Source organism: Serinus canaria, chromosome Z (genome assembly GCF_022539315.1).
Source record: "Serinus canaria isolate serCan28SL12 chromosome Z, serCan2020, whole genome shotgun sequence".
Classification (NCBI taxonomy): Eukaryota; Metazoa; Chordata; class Aves; order Passeriformes; family Fringillidae; genus Serinus; species Serinus canaria.
In genome coordinates this window covers 9,719,201-9,736,400 of record NC_066343.1, presented here as the reverse complement: position 1 = coordinate 9,736,400, position 17,200 = coordinate 9,719,201, and the positions used below count along the sequence as shown (strand labels likewise).

Here is a 17,200-nt window from a genome sequence, read left to right as displayed (position 1 = left end):
GAATCTATGTTTATAACCATTTTGCCCAGAGGGGATTACTTTCTTGCTGGTTCAAGCTGGAATGGCCAGTGGAGCTTTGCCCACAGCTGCCAGGAGAGGATCTGAAGCAATTGACAGGACTCCTGCCTTGGAGCACTGTCAGCAACCACTGCTTCCTGAAAAAATATCTGCAGTACGTGACACAGCTCCGTCCTTAAATCAAATCTCCCTCACTAAAACTATCTACAAGTCATAAAACAATGAGAGCTCGAGGTGAAGCACTCCATCAATTTAAAGTAATTCCCCTACCTATGAAGATCATTTAACCTCTGTGACTACTGAGTCCTCAGAGACAGAGTCATCAGGTGATCATTCTGGAAAAGAATGTTTTCAATCAAATTAAACTGACACAGAGCACGGCGAAAGGTTCCTGATTCTTTGGCCTGGGCTGGCTTGTGTGTGCAAATTGACTTCACTTTGGTTTTGCAAAGGTCACAGCAGCTCCATTGAGAATTAATGTTCTAATACCTCACGCTGTGTTTACAGCTGAACTCATGAAGTATTACTGGATCTCAGCTTTGCTACAGCTCCAGCTGAAGAATACAGAGAATAAATCACCTCCAGCATTGTTTATTTCAACTACAATGTCAAGTCTGCTCAACCCTAAGCTCGGGGCTCCCAGTGCAACCAAAAAAAGGCTGTTTTTAACCTTGTGCCTGCTTGGCTGGTGTACATTGCTCAGAGAAGCCTGGTGCTTGCCATGAGCTATGACAACTCTATTAGATGGCTACAGAACTGAGATTTCTCCTCTCTCCCTCATATGTGCTTGTTGGGAGTTATTTTATGCAATGCTTGTAAAGAATGAATGCTTTTCTCCAGTAAATTAGAAATATTTAGAAAGGCTGCCCAGTGCCACAGAATAATAAATTTTCTGCAGCCATTTACTTGAGCTCTACCAGATCTCCCTTTCAAATTTTGTGAAAAGCAGGAATTTGGTAATCTCTACAAGACTGGCAGCATGACTCTGAGGAGCATGTCTAACAACAGCCCTTTCAGAAACCATGAATTTCAGCAAAAGGCCACCCTGGACACACTGAGAAACCATGTCTTCATAAAAGAAGAAGTTTCAATTGAGACAGAATCTCACACCTTCCTTTCAAATCTGTGCATGCAAAAGCCCATGGGAATTCAGGCAGTGAGAGAGGAATGGCAAGGCAGAGCTGAGAGGGAGCTCTGAGAGTCTCTGAATTTTTGGTAGATTCATTATAAAATAACTGCACCCACAGGCAGAAATTTGAAGGGCCAGGAAAGATGCCTTGTGCTGTGTGAACAGCTGAAGGAGGGATGTGCACAAACAACCTGGTATGCCATAAAGATTAATTATGATTTCCCACACAGCAATTAAGACCATGTAACAACACGTGCAGTTTTGCACAGAAATTGTACATTAAAAAAAAGAAAAAAAATTAAATAGCCTGGGTGGGACTGGATGGGCTGTAATTTGTAGGAGGGCACCATGACTAACAAGTTCTGACCAACAGTGCAGAGTTTCTGCAGCAGTGCACACCTGGGAGTCCCTCAAATTAGTAGCTCACACTAAGTCATTTATGGTAGGCAATAAATTTAGTGAACAACATCTGTTCCAAATTCACCTAGAAGACAAATACAAATTCTTACACATGCAGAGATCTCTATCAGACCCTGCTTTTACTTTGTTAGCTTTTTCAAGATCTCACATGCCAGGACAATCCACATAAAAGAACATTAGCAAAAGGTATGATATTCTGATCATAAATTTTCAGGAGGCTCTTTCATTAAATAACAACTATCTTTGGAGTTTTTTTTTAATATTTTGGTTTTTCCCAAAGAAAAAATAACAAGCTTTTCAGGAGATAGTAAAGAATGTAGTTGATTGGTCTTTTTATTGTTTGTTCTCAATAAGAAATTCTTTTCCTTCCTACAGGTTTGATTATTCCATGTTAGCGTTCAGTTTGCTCAGGGTTAAGAGCAATGAAAAATCCTCTCTAAGTCCTGAGATGGAAAATAATCTACATAATGACAGGGCTCATACATCCTTGTCAACTGGGTATAGGACACTGGGATAAAATCTGAAATAAAATAATAACATAGAAGAAATATTAAAATAGAAGAAATATTTATCTGTTGACCTTGTTTGTTAGACCCTGAGGACAGGCTCCTGTTTATTTCACACCCATTCCTGCTGCAGGTAAACACACACACAGACCAAAGACTACCAAAAAAAGAGACAAAACCAGAACTTTAAAGGGAAGGAGTTGGGCTATCAAATATGCTTATCAATAGCTCATGGAAAACAAGAGAAAAGGAGTCCTTTTTCAAAGAGGTTCTTTGTTTTTCTGGCTCCAAGTGAAGGAAAGTGAAAACAAGTAGCTAGAAAGGGTAAAAAGCCAAGGGTTGTCAACTCAGAGTGCCAACCCAAACAAGTCCTGGGAGAGATTTATCAGCAAAGCCTCTCTTGGAGGGAAGTGATGAGGTATGCACTGGAATGGAGATGGAAAGGATAGGTATATCCAGCCTGGAGTGTTTCTTAATCCACTTAATACATCTAGATGTTGTAAATGACCTGCAAGGAGCAGGCATCTATATCAGTAACAGTTCCTATGTGTAAGAAGTGGAAATCCCTCTGGCTGCAGGGTGATTTTAGCCTGCTACTGCACATAACCACAGAGCCACAGACCAAGGTGTCATTAATTCTCCTTACAACCCTTCCAATCCATCATGGGTGGCTCCAAACACATGTCAGCTTTTCAGTGGATCACACAGAAAAACTGCCTCCCTGATAATGCCTGCACACATCCAAAAATGTGTTACGTGCAGCAATATTTCTTTCCTTGAGAAGAGTTTTAATATTCTACCAAGAGCTTTTCCAAAACCATCTTTGAGGGGGCAGGCAGTAAAAAAGCATTTTCTCTCTCAAAACCCATCTGATAAGCATCTGAAGAAGAATTAATAGGGAATTAAATAGAAAACAGATTATGAAGTTTCCCAAACTTTCGAAACACAAAATATTTCATTCGGAAGATTTATGGTTTTGTGAAGTTCCTTTCAAAATGGGGCTCTTAACATCTAATCTGGCGTCCTGCAGATAATGGAATCTCACACTTCTGCAATTTGTCCACTTATTTCTTCAGAGCCACTGCTCAGCTTTTTGTGAGCAGTAGTACAGTTCAGTCTTTTGTAGAAGGACTAGAGGTCTGATAAAGCCATGAGACCTACCTAAAATGTTCCATGGACTTTAAATCAGGCCCTATATTTTGACAAGAACACAGCTAAATAGGAAACAAAAAAGAGATTTTATTTAGAAGTCTAAAACCATTTTGGACTTATTGTTTTGAAAGTACTTCACTGCATGATGTGACACTAACAGAAAATCCTTAATGCTCCCCCATCAAGAATTCAGAACCATGAGAGAGGTTTGCATGAAAAATCAAAAGAGTCTGCATTAGTCAAATTATTTCCTGCACTTGATAAGCATAACTTTTTTGGGGTTGGCTTCAATAGACTTTTTAGTTATTGTTGGAGGGAGCACAGAGGAGGCTCCAGGATGGGCAGAGGGATGGATGGAGCAGCTCTGCTGGCAGCCAAGGCTGGCACAGCTGGCACTGCTCCCCCGGGCAGGAGAAGCTTTGGGCTGAGCTCAGGGTGGCCTCGCAGGGCCTGAAGGGGCTGCAGCAAAGAGGGACAGAGACAATTGCCAAGGGCTGCAGGGACAGCCCCAGGGAATGGCTCCCAGGGCCAGAGGGCAGGGCTGGCTGGGACCTTGGCACTGAGGAATTGTTCCCTGGCAGGGTGGGCAGGCCCTGGATCCCTGGCAGTGCCCAAGGCCAGCCTGGACATTGGGACAGTGGGAGGTGTCCCTGGCTGGCACTGATTGGGCTTTAACTCCATCCAAACCCAAAGCATTCAATTTTCTATGGTTCTATGAAGTCATTGATAAAACACATGTATAACTGTAAATGGCTTTCATGAGCTGTTTCCAAACTCCTGCACGTTTTTGGGATGCTCATGGGGGGATCACAAAGGTTACCCACCAGAGAGAGCCCATGGACAGCTCAAATCCACACTCTGCTCCACCTGGAAAACAAGGAGTCCTCAAAGTAGGAGAGAGTGGAGATGGTTCAAACCCTCTGAAAAACCAGTGAATCCTCACACCTGGGTCTGGGAGAAGCTCTAGGATGAGGAAAGACTTAAACCCCCTTTATGTCATGCCCTGACTGCCCTGAACCTCAGCTCTGCCAGGAACCTGATCTGCAGTCTGTGTGGATTTGAGCAGCTTTATGACCATGGCTTGCTGAAATTCTTACAGCAAGAAAAAAAAAAATCCAAAACCTCAACCAATTCCACAGGAATGTGTCAGTTTCATTGAATATATTCTGTTTTAAAAACATGGTGAGGAAATAAAAAGGGAATTGGAAAAGCTGTGCCCAGTACAGGAAAAAAAAACAAAACCAAAGCCTTTCTACTAAGTAGGGTCTTCTTTCCCCTTGAGATAGTACATTCAAAATAGAACAAAACCATTCAGTTTTACAGAAATAAATCAAAATCTGATAACATCTTTTGAGCTGCTTTACCTCACCAAAGAGGTTTGGTTTTGCTGAGTTTTTTTAAATGTATATTGTTCTTTTCATTTAATTTTTTTAAAAACTAAATAAAATATATTGAAATACAGGTATTTCCTGGCCAACCAAAATTCCAAGTGTCAGCCTTTGGAATATGCAATTCCAGTAACTTGTGCCATCTTGTAGCATCATTATCCCACCTAAGCATGGTCAAAGAGCAACAGTGCTCCAGGCATACCCCTTCTCCTCTTCAGGAAAAAGTAGGAATGCTGCCAAGGAGCTGGTCTAAGGCATTAAATGAAACATGGCTACTATTAGACATACCTAAGCCAAGAAATAATAAAAAAAAAATTAAAAATCCAGAAATAATTAAATTTTTTATGCTTTTAATCCTTCTGCCTCACATTAACAGGACTACTATGCATGATGAGGTCTGGTAAAATCCAGGTCTTGATTACTGTTCACTCTAGGTAAACAAAAGGTTTTATTTAGTTCACTTTAAAATGTTTCCCAGCTGGACATATAAATTTCTAAAATTTTGTTAACTTTGGCTCCCTTTAAAAATCCTCAAGGAGGTAGGACAGGTTTCAATAATTTGAGGTTTAGATTGTTTTGGGGCTTTTTTAACCCTCTAAATTTTACCAAAATTTATATTTTGTTCTCCCTCTGAGAGTCAAAAGAGATTATTACATTACACACACATATATATAAATTTACCTTGCATAAAAATCTCAATGATTCAGGTAAACTGCTGGGAGAAAGTAACTGTAAGGAGTGACTTTTGCACAGCAGTCTGGGTAGGAGCTGAAAGCAATTCAAGGTGGGTGGTCAATCTTGCCTACTGAAATTCACTTATCCAGTCCATCTGCTTTACCATATTTGGGGCTTTTCATGCAAAAGCCATGAGTATCCCTTTCTGGCATGTTCCTGACCTGCAGCCTTTTTACAGACAGGAGGCCAGGCTGGAGCTGGAGGCCACAGCCAGAGGCACCTGTGGAAAGTGGGTGTCACTTAGGAAGACATCTGCTCTGCACAGGGCTCTGGGCTCCCTCAGCCCTGCCAAACTCCAAAGCAGCAGACAGGATGATGCAGAAACCATGTCAGAAAGACAGGAACTGTTTTATTATAAAAGCATATCACGGAGCCCTCTGGCAATTCCTGGTGTTTCCTTTGTTCTCCTCCCCCACCCGACAATAAATTTGTTAAAAAGAAGCAGACTGAGTGAAATGTCAAGTTGTTAAAAATGGTAGCTTTGCCGTGAGCCCCAGCACGGGCAGGGTACAGCTCCCTGGATAATGCCTGGACATTTGTCATGCAACATTCTGAGGGCAGGCATTCCCACTTCCTTTCTGCTCCAATATGTCACTGACAAAACACGACTCCAGCCCCTGGAGCCTCCTCCTGAGCAGTCCTGGGCGTGAGCATCCTTCCAATGACAACATTTCTCCCACTGCCTACAGAGAAGACAATTCTAAAGCTCTGCAGGGCTAAGCAGCCCAAACCCAAACAACTGCCGTGCAATCAATCATTTTTCTCCAGATGGAACCCAAAACAAAGCAAGGAGTCAGACTCTATCTGACTTAGCTGGTGTGTCTGGGCGTGTGTAGAGGGAAGTCCAACTCTGCAGGAAAAGCTGGTTGGGAGAGAAGCATCTGCTCACCAGAATGACTTCATCCATTGTTTCATGTGTGATATTCCATGACTGAAGAGGAAACACTGAGGTATCAATGAATTTTGGGCTTTCCTGTGCCACTCCACCACCACCCCTTCATTACATTTACATCCTGCTAGTTGGGAGAAACTCAAATGTTTCTGCCATGACACAGCTGGAACAGGAAAGAACCAGTTCTGGCCCTACCAATATGGGGAGATAGTGTCCCCTCCAAGAAGAATCAAAAACTGGCTTACCACAACATAAATTTGAGCAAAAGTCAGAATACTACCCTTAGAATCTCAAGGCATATGCCCACCCTCCGACTGCACCTGTGGCTGCTCAGAGTTGAAAGGAATATTCTTTCCTCTCTTCCTTTTTCCAGTAGTACTGGAAAAAGGAACCATTTGGCATCAGGGAAAAAAAAACCCTCAACTTACAGTGCACTCCTTAATGTGGCAGTTTGGGGGAAAAAACAGATTGACATCATGTTATTTCAGGAGTAATAAAGGTTGGATTACGTACAAGGCATGTATTAGATTTTTCTTTTTTGATTTGTCTCACAAGAGGAATTTTATGTGGCAAAAAAAAAGACAGAGAGTATTTTACAGTTGAAGCTCTAAAACAGACAGTGGTGTTTGTGTATGTGAGTGTGTGTTTATGAGAGGAGGAAGAGAAAAAAGAGGAAAACAGCAAGAAAGAAAAGGGAGAGAGAGGGAAGAGGAAGAGGATTTCTTTCCTCCTCTCCTTTCTTCTATGCCTTACTCCCCCAATTTCCTTTCGGTGTCATGCCTTCCTTACTTGACCTGCCTTCCTGCCTTTCCTTCCGTTCCTTCCTTCCTTCCTCTCTTCCGTTCCTTCCTTCCTCCTTCCTTCCTTCCTTCCTTACTTCCTTCCTCCTTCCTTCCTTCCTTCCTTTCCTTCCTTCCCTTCCTTCCTTCCTCCCTTCCTTCCTTCCTTCCTTCCTCCTTCCTTCCTTCCTTCCTTCCTTCCTTCTCCTTCCTTCCTCTCCTTCCTTCCTTCCTTCCTTCCTTCACTTCCTCTTCCTTCCTTCCTTCCCTTCTCGCTTCCTCTCCTTCCGTCTTCCTTCCTTCCTGCCGCTTCCTTCCTTCTTCCTTCCTTCCTTCCTTCCTCCCTTCCTTCCTTCCTTGCCTTCCTTCCTTCCTTCCTTCCTTCCGGCCCTTCCGTCCTTCCGTCCGTCTCCGTTCCTTCCTTGCCGGCGTGCCATGCGTCCGTGCCCCTTCCACGGCCGCCTGCCGTCCGGCCGTCCTGCCGTGCCTGACATTCCGTGCCTTCCTTCCCGAGCGGCCTCGGCCGGCCGGCGGTCCGTGCCGGCCGGCCCCCCCCACCTTCCTTCCTATCCCGGCCGCGGCCGGCCTCCGGCCGGCCGCTGCCGGCCGTCCTGCCGGCCGGCCGGCCGGCCGTGCCGTGACCGGCCGTCCTGCCGTCCCGCCGGCTGCCGTCTTCCTTCCGTCCGGCTGCCTTCATGCCCTTCCTGTCATTCCCGAGCCTGTTCCTTCCTGCCGGCATGGCCTTCTGCCGTTCCGGCCTGCCGTCGGCCGTTACCGGCCGGCCCCGGCCTTGCCGGCCGGCAGGCCCGGGCCGGCCGAGCCGTGCCGGCCAGGCCGCGGCCTTCCGCTGGCAGGACGGCCTGTCGGGCGGGCGGAGCGTGGCGGCGTGCGTGGCGCATGGCGGTCGCCGTCATTTGACCCGCTCCTTCCGTTCTCCGTCCTGCCTGCCGTCCGCCTTCTCGGCCCGTGTGCCATGGCCTTCTCCTCGTGGGGACGGCCATTCTCCTCTCCCGTGACATGTACTTCCTTCTGGCTGACTTCACCTCGAGGCCCCCGTTCGGCATTCACGTCCGCTTGCCCTCCCCCGCCTTGTCCCGCCTTTAACCCCCCTCCGCCCACTGCGTCGCTCCTCACCTAGGGCACCCATCCTCACCCCGCCCCTCTCACATCCAGCTCTTTTTTTTCTACTACACTGCCGACATCCCCCCTCACTTGTCCCTAACCTATGATAACACACTCCCCCCCCCCCACCACCGACACCCCACCCATTCCCCCATGCTCCCACACCACCCAGCTCCACCACCCACCCCCACACATTCTCTTGCCCCTTGTTAAGCGTGTTTCTACCGTTCCTATGTCTGTTTTCGCCGTCTTCTACTCTCCTCCTGGAGTTTATTCCACTCATCATGATGATTTTCTGGCATTTTATCCCCTACTATTTCTCAAGCACTTTTTCATGGACCTCATAAGCACACTTTTAATTTAATGCCTGCACAAGCCCACTAGTCGTGCAACAAGCAACCAAAATCACATTCTTAGCTGCAGTCCCTGCCCTTTTGGGGCATTATTTTGAGCTATTACTCATGTGGCAACACACAATCTTTTTCCCATGGCAAATTTATTTTTTCTGTTGAATTTTTCTTCATTGAAATATGACTAAAATTTTGTCTGGGGCAAACCAGTCTTGGCATGTGCAAAAGTAATTGAGTTGCTGCAGAAGTGGCAGTGATAGCTCAAGGTACTGCAGTGTCTTCATAACTTCTTAAATGCAAGTGAGTATCAGAAATCATAATTAGAGTGAATACATACAGAGATATTGATATATGTGGCAAAAGGATTTTTGCATATAGATCTGAGTCCTGTACTTTGCAAATATTACTCAGGAGATACAGAGTGGATTCTGCCAAACTTTAATGGATTATTCTCAGTATCATCCCCTACTTCTGAAAAAAAAAAAAAAACAAAAAACAAACCTAAAAAAAGGTGAAAATTTTATAAATTTATCTTCAGGTGTTAATAAAATTGTTTTGGTTATAAACCACCTGAAGCAGGCTAGGGATAAACCAGAGGTTCTCAGTTAAATCAGCATAAGTCTGTAGGCTCCCCTCTGCTGCAGCTGGAGTGACACAAATGTGTCCCTCCACCAGACACAATTTCAAACAGTGCCTACAGAACTTGAGTGTTTGTTTAACCATAGAATCACATAATTTTTTCTTTCAGTAACTTTTTTCGTCTCAGTTTTCTTTTCTGCTTTGTTTTGTTTTTCCCTGGCAAAACCGGAACGTTTGTTCTGGAAAAATATTAATTTGTTTTTACGAACACTTGGGGGTTTTTTGGATAAGACACTTCTGTTGGACAGCACTTGAGAACAAAGGTTTTACACCAACTACAGCTAAAAATAGATGTCTTGCTGTGGTAATGTTACTGCACCACTAAAAATCAGCAGAGGGAGGCATGTTTTTGACTATAAGGTACTGCCACAAACCCCATCCTGTGCAAACATGGCAATATTGCTGCAGGATTAGTTCTGACCTGGCAGGTGAGAACCACCTGTATGTGGTCAGAATAAACTGGGGAGAAAGGCCAGGAAGTCAAACAATTCAATTAAAGTGTGAACAAATACTTGTCTGAAGAACATTTTGGGTTAATCCTTGGTCCTCTCAGTTGGACCAAGTGCCCACAGCATTTCCCAAGGACTCATGAATTTTGCTTCTAATGTTCACTATTTAACTAGACATGTGACTGGAAACTCACTACAAGCCAGAGTAGTCAATATATAAGCAAGCCCAGGATCATTTTACTCACCACTTTCAAGGAAAAAAAAAAAGCAATGGTTTAGGAAAAAATCCCACAAGGAAATAGAATCAAAAATCTCAGTGCTACTCTGTGTACATATAGGCACATTCTTTGCTGCTATTCTGGCAAAAACCAACACAAAAATTACATCAAATATGTGGAAATTCCTTTTCTAATGCCAAAAAACCTCCCACTGAAACTATGGGATTCCTGCTTGATGAGGTGCTGCACGTAAAATCCAAGAGTGTGGTTTAAAGTTAAAAACTAATATTTCTTGTGCACTCTTTGAGTTAATGATGGGTATCAAAAAGGTAATGAAGTATAGCAGAGGTAATACCTAGGCAGGCAGGGACTAGTGGAAGACACTCCTGACCAGGAATGAAATTCCAACTGTTTTTCTCTTCCTCAGGAAGCAGAAAGTTTTCATACTGAATTCTCCTCATTTAAGAAAAGCATTAATACAAGGCTTGTCAGAAAAGTCCTAATGAACTGAGCAGCTTGGGAAAAAAAAAATTACTCTATAAAGAAAGATTGATAACTTCAGCAACATATCCCCAAAGACAACACAAAATATTGACCAGCCACTCTGCACACATCCTCACTTTTTACAGGAAAACATTCTGAAAGACAGCAGTGGGCATTTTGCATATAATTGATCAATTTTATCACTTAATCACTTCAAAATACAAGGAAGGTTTAAAAGACTGGCTGGATTAGCAAGGATTAATCCACTCACTAAACTGAAAATGTGCAAAAACAACTGCAAAAAAAAGACCACTAAATATTCCATACTAAGACAGCTACAATCTGGACACATTCAGAAAAGTTTGGTACAGAAAAAAACACTTTCCCTCAACAAAAAAAAAAAAAAAAAAAAAAAAAAAAAAAAAAAAAAATAATAATTGTCATATTGCATCACCGTGTAAAAGACAGCTCATCTTTTCTGCAGTAGGACTTTTTAAGGCTTTCTCCACATGTAAACAAAACCTCTGAAAGCATTCCTGTTCCTCACAACAGAAGTCTGAAAAACTACATTGTACCTATGAATAAAATTCCTTCATTTCTCTCATGAATAAACAAAGGGGCACAAGAAAGCTGGAAATGTGTAATCCCTATGTCTAGATCTGAGACGTCTCCTTGGATACAATGCAAAAACAGCAGGGAATGTGTAGGCATCCTCTGAACAGTATTTAATGTGAGGGCACTGTTCCTTGTATCTATGGAAGTCTAGAAAGGAATGTGGAAAGAGAAATTATTGTTCTATAATAAGTCTTTCTTCAGGAAGAGTCAGCAACAGTGGCCCAAAACTTGTTAATTCAGTTTGAGCTTCTTGTGAAAATTTATAAGTATCAAGTTTCAGCTCTGTTGGATATGGGGCTGGTGGGGTTGGTTTGTTTTTGTTTTTCCTTTGTTTTGAGAAAAGGAGAAGTGCACAAAAAAGCTTGAATTTATTAAAATTACTTGATTATTAGTTTTGCTTTCCTACAAGGCATCACTGCTGTTCTGTTTTAAATACAATTTATACGGGATGGTGTACAACCTACTTTAAAAAGCCCTCCATATCACCAGCTTAAAAAAAAAAAAAAAGACTATTCTAATATAGAAAAACCCCAACTGGTTTAGTTAATAACGGATCTACCATCTTGGATTGAACCCAAATGTGTTCTGAAGAAAAATAATCACCTAACTGCACAATGACCCAGAATCTGCAAAGTGTTATGAGGACACTGTGATGCCTACTGTCCCCACATCCCCACCACAGCTCTGCTCTCAATCACCTGATTGGAATTACTGTGGTGTAATTACACTGGGGAAGATGAAATCAGGATCTGGCCGTGTTGCTCAGCGTTTAACACTTCAGTTACTCCAGGCACTGGAAGAACGTGGCCAACTCTACCAACTCAGCAGGTTTTATGAATAATACAGAGAGTTTGGTCATTCAGGATGTGAAAATTACTCCAGTCAGACCTGCCTCCCTGGGAAGTGAAGTTTAGAACATGACAATTGGAAAGAGACCAGCCCAACCCTCCAACAAGGAAAACAAAAAGAAAAAAAAAATAAGAAGATATTCTGCATTTAATAAGGTGGGAAATTAGTCCTGCCCATGAGAGGCCACTTTTGCTGTGCTTCAAGATCCCACCAGAAATTAACTCAGGTCAGCCTAGCTGCAAGACAGCAGATTTCCTGACAGTAAACATGGTTTGAAATAGGTCCTATAAAGAAACCATGGCTTTCAGTAGCATATACCCTTAATTTGGGGTAAAGACAAATGGTGATTTCAGCACACTAAAGACAAAATCTCTTCCCCTTCAGGAGTCTCTCTAACACAATAATTAGCAAAAAAGGCACATGAAAAATTGCACCTAAAAAGCTCATGTGTGTATCCCACAAATAATGGTGCCAGAGACATTATTTGCCAGCGAGCACAAATAAAACACCTTAAAGGAGAACAGTGTGGGTACGGATGAGGAGAGAAGCAAACCTGGGTGCTGCAAACTTTCAGGATGCCTCTTGCAATGCCTGGAAGAGGCATTGGTCACCCCAACAGCCCCAGCCCCTGGGGCAGAGCCAGCATCTCCCCTCCCTGCAGAGCACCAGCCCATTCCCACTCTCCCAGTCACACTCCCCCCGCAGGAGTCACCAAAAAACGGGGGCTGAACAAGGGGACGTGGTCATTCTCTGAGACTGAGCAGAGAAATAAAAGTATCAAGGGATAAGTGTCAGGAAGAAAAAAGACCTATTCAGGCTAAAGACAATGCTGGCAAGAATAAACAAGGGTATAAACTGGCCAAGGAGCAATTCAGGCTAGATATTAGAATCAGGCTTAAACAGAGCCATGACGATCTTTGACAGCCCTCCAGAAGGAGCTGTGAAGGCATGAAGATTAAATGAATTTCAAGGCAAGGCCTAGGATGGACCTGAAAAGACTCTATTCTGCCTCCTTTGTTAAGGTTTATGACTATGACTCATTACCATCCTGCATTTCATTCAAATTTCACTTGCCCTCTCACACTGCTAAGACAGAAATATGCATGTCAGAGAATTACATGTTGGAACACAAAGGTTTGCAACCTCTTTCCCTAAAAATCCACATCCACAGAGCACAAGCTCCTGCAATTTCACTCTCTTCAAAGCTGGAGGGGACAAGAAACCAGACAGAGCTGGTGTGACTCCCAGGGTCCAACAAACACTTTGAAACATATTCACTAAATAAAGACTTTTAAATATCTCCAAAAAACGCAGGTGTGCAAATTACTCCCGATTCAGACAGGAGTTATGTTTCCAGCATCCCCTCAACCACTGTTAAACAACACCCCCACAAGCATTTTTCAGCTCATAAAAGCTTTATGAGCTGAAAAGTTCCTTCAGGTTTGGTTGATTTTTTTTTTTTTTTTTTCTTTCCCAGCTGCTAATCCATGACCTTCCAGCACCGGCAGCACTAGGAAACATCAGAGCTGTGAGGACACAACAGGGCATGATGTGGCAAATTCTGCATCCTCATAGAGAAGGACAAAATCCCGAGTCCCATCTGATGCCATGGGAAGCTGTGCAAGTGGCAACACCTCCCACTGCAGGGCTGTTTGGCTTCCTCACTGTCATGATTCCAAGGGAAAAGCTCCTGGTTCCATTTCAGTGGATGAAGGTCCCAGGCCCCTTCCATTCTGAAACACATGTGGGGCCCTTTTTGTAGCATGAAAAGGGATGTTTCCTTGTGTGCAAGGATGTTTTCCTCATTAATTGAAATGCCTCCCTGAGATGTGCCCATGGGCTGCTGGAAAAAACAATGCTTACTACCCAGATTAATTTGTGTACGTTTGCCCACATGGGAATGTGTGGATTGTTTGTACATTTTCTCAATGAAAACTGCTGTATTCCTACAAAAATGAACAGCTTTATCTGTTCTGCTCTGTGTTCTTTCTTATCAGCTCTAGAACATGTCCTCCAGAATTCAAAGTGTTTGACCTTCCACCAGGCCTTCAAATTACTTCTGTTTCCATGCCTTGTTTTGTTTTTTTTTTTTAATCTAAAAGTAAACTTCCTTTATGAGAGTTTTCATTGACTGCAAGCATGCATTTTAAAAGCTAGGAGTAAAGCTATTTATCTCTAGAATAAGAAAAGAAGTCCCCTAGGAGAACCACTTCTGGTCTAATAAATGTAAAGACTTAGAAACGATTATTTAATATCACCTTCCAGTTCCTGTACTACTTTATCCAAAAGGGGATGTGTGTTTGAGACAGAATAATTATTCTGTTTTACCAGAATAATATCCTTGGCACTTTATTTAACTGAATTTAACTCCACACCTTTCGAGTGCAGCTTCAGCCTGCAGCCGTAATGAAGAATAATATCCCCTGAAATTCCATACATCCATAACACATTCTGCATATCCACAGCACGTTCCAGCCCAAAGACTTCAAGGCTATTCAGTGAAGTTGGTGCCAGTCTGGGGAGGGTTGGAGAAGGAGGAGGAAGGAACAAGGAATCCTTCCTGCCTCTCCTTCCACCTGTGCTTGGCCACAGGTGAGCTCACCTGAGCCAGGGCTGCTCCCACCACCACAGGCTCTCTGTCCTGCTTGATGGAAACTGCTAAAAATATCTCGAAATCTCAAGAATTCACACATTTAGCACAGCCTTTCTCTTCCACGTGGAATGTAAAACACTGCTCCTGCCTAACAAAGCCTAATGGCACCTCCATGGAGCACTTAAATGTTATTGTGCCCACGCTGTGGATGGCAAATGGAGCTGCAGGGAGCAATATTCAGCTGTGTAATAGCAAGGTTTTTATTGTAATTGAGTGATGGGAAACAAAACATGGTGCTGAATTTCTGCTGAGCCCTGCCTCACTGTTAAACTGTTGCTCCTGGCAAAAGCTGAATAACAAGGAGGTGAAGAAGGAGGGGGAAAGAATAATCTCATAAATAGTTCCAGCACTTCTGCAAACACAAAAAGGAAAATATATTCGTTTATAGACAATGCCATCTATATATAACCTCTCATTATGAGTCCTATTTGAAACAGTTATTTTTTGAAGGGCTTTGGTAAGCATGCTGTCCTTTCTTAGGAGGCACTTTTGGACTCTTGACTTGAAAATCAGTGAAGGCCTTTGTTTATAAACCTCACAGATTAACTTTATCTAAAAATGCTAAACTGTATTACCTTGAAAACATGCCAGAGGATGAAAAGCCTTTGTTTTATCAGAGATGTAATGATGCAAACTCTATTTACAGTTTCCAAAGAGCTAAGAATAAAAAGCCAGAAGTACAGTTTATGTAGTTCTTTATGACAGTGGATCAATTCGCAAATAAGGAGTGATAGAATAAAAAGTTAAACTACATCCTAGTGAAAGGCATATGTTGGTAATATTTGCCAAATTCGTTCCTCTTCATTACTCCCTATATGCATTTTCTTCAGCACCAAGAAAAATTTATGGACTAAGGAACAATGAGGGAAAACTGGGCATGACAGGATTTTTCAGATGCTGTCTCTTATTTCTGTAGCAATAAAAGAAATCAATCCAAACCCTCAGAGAGAATAAATCTTTGGCAGTTCTAACTGAAATTGGGGTCAGTAGGTAGAGGGTGCCTTTAGTCTGTGGATAGCTAAGTGGAGGAATTCCCACTGCCAGGGTCTGAAAACAAAAAAATTAAGAAAATTCCTTTTTAAAATTGCACTAGACATATGATGAAGCTCTCTGTGCTTAAAGAGAACACAGATAGTGCCATATGACAAATTTAATAATATTTCAAGACAATAAACTTTTTTCCTCTCCTCACAGACTAAATAATTCTTGAAGGCAGATTTTTAAGGATTTGTAACTTTCTGTCTGCTTGCACACACCCTGACACATATATGCATAGCTATACGTGGGAAATGCATGCACAGCTTTGAAAGTTTGTGAGGATGAAGAAGACAAACCCTGAAGAAAGTTTGTCCTAAGGATCTGATCACCCAAGGCAGAGTGAGAAAGAGCAGCTATGAAGATATCTGCACACTCTGTCCTTCAGATAATCCACTTTGAACCAAATCCTAATTTAATGAAACACAGTATCCACACTAATCTGGAAAAAAAAAAAAAAAGGTGTAAAAAGAGGCTCTTCTCAATGTAGATGCAGAGAAATCCTACATCCACACCCTTCCAAACCATCCTACCCCTTCCCACCACCTGGAACACACAGCTGCCCAGCACAACCCACTCTCCTGTAGGAAATAAACTGTAGCACAGCTCAAAAATCTAACAGGAAAAAAAAGGTCACTATTACCTACTCCAGCTACTCATCATTAAGTCAAATTAAGTGAATTTCCACAGGTACAAAATGACTTAATATATAGGTTAAGTCTTGTCTTCAGAATTACCCTTCTGCTCTGACTTACTGGACTTGTATCATTTAGCAGAGACTCCCAAGGCACTGGTAACATATAAAGACAAAATAATGATAATATACTGCAGAAACAAAAGTTTCAGAACTATCATTTTCTGAACTAGAAGGCTAAGCTACCATTGCTATAACTTGTGCAGATTTGCACCCTGTAAACATAAAGTAGGATAATAAGCACATTGTGCAAAAAGATACCAAGCCAAGGTATTACATGTCCAAACAGGATATGGCACATCTCAAGGAAAAAAACACTACTGGTTTTTGATTTTTGAATGGAGCCCTCCCAAGAACAAACCTGAAAAAAACATCCAAAAGACTCCCATAAATTATGAATTCTGCTGGATGAGTTCTTCAGAGGCACGGAGGTTACGGCCAATAACCAAAGAGAAAACAGTTTCTGACACAACCATTCCAAAGACATGCATGTAGTTAAGGTATATAAGACCAAAAAAAAAAAATTCATTTTTCACTCTGTTCCTTCAAAAAAATAAAACAATTGTTATACAATCATTAGAAAATTAAACACAATAGAACATTGAACCTAACAGAAATTCTGTGCTTTGTACTGCTTGTCAGATCCTTTGCTTCTTGTTATAAAATATAATGTTTTACCATGACATCTTAATAATAGTCAGTTGACAGGATTCTTTGATGTAAAACTGCACACCCTTCAACATTTGCATTATGGAGACATATTCATCATCAACCCCAACTGTTCACTGCTACTTTAGAAGTTTCTGTTCTGGATACCCATGGAATTGAAGCTACATACACATGTACAGAACCATCAGCTAAAAAATGTGGCAGAATTAAATATTGCATCAATTTGCACCACATATTCCCTAAGATGGATTTCAAAAAATGCTATGATATGCTATTAAAAAAAAACAAACATGAAAAAAAAAAACCCATTCCTCCAAATCACAGGAGGTAGCAGAGTGCTTTAACCATTTTTTAGCTGACTACACTGTACATGGCATTGTTAATTGCTACAGACCAATGGAATGT

The 17,200-nt window shown here is 42.2% G+C and overlaps 1 protein-coding gene across 4 annotated transcripts in view; it reads right to left on the bottom strand.

Moving 5' to 3' along the window:
- VCAN (versican) overlaps window positions 1-17,200 on the bottom strand; it is a 101,056-nt gene that overhangs the window by 34,795 nt on the left and 49,061 nt on the right. The gene's annotated exons all lie outside the window — the stretch shown is intronic.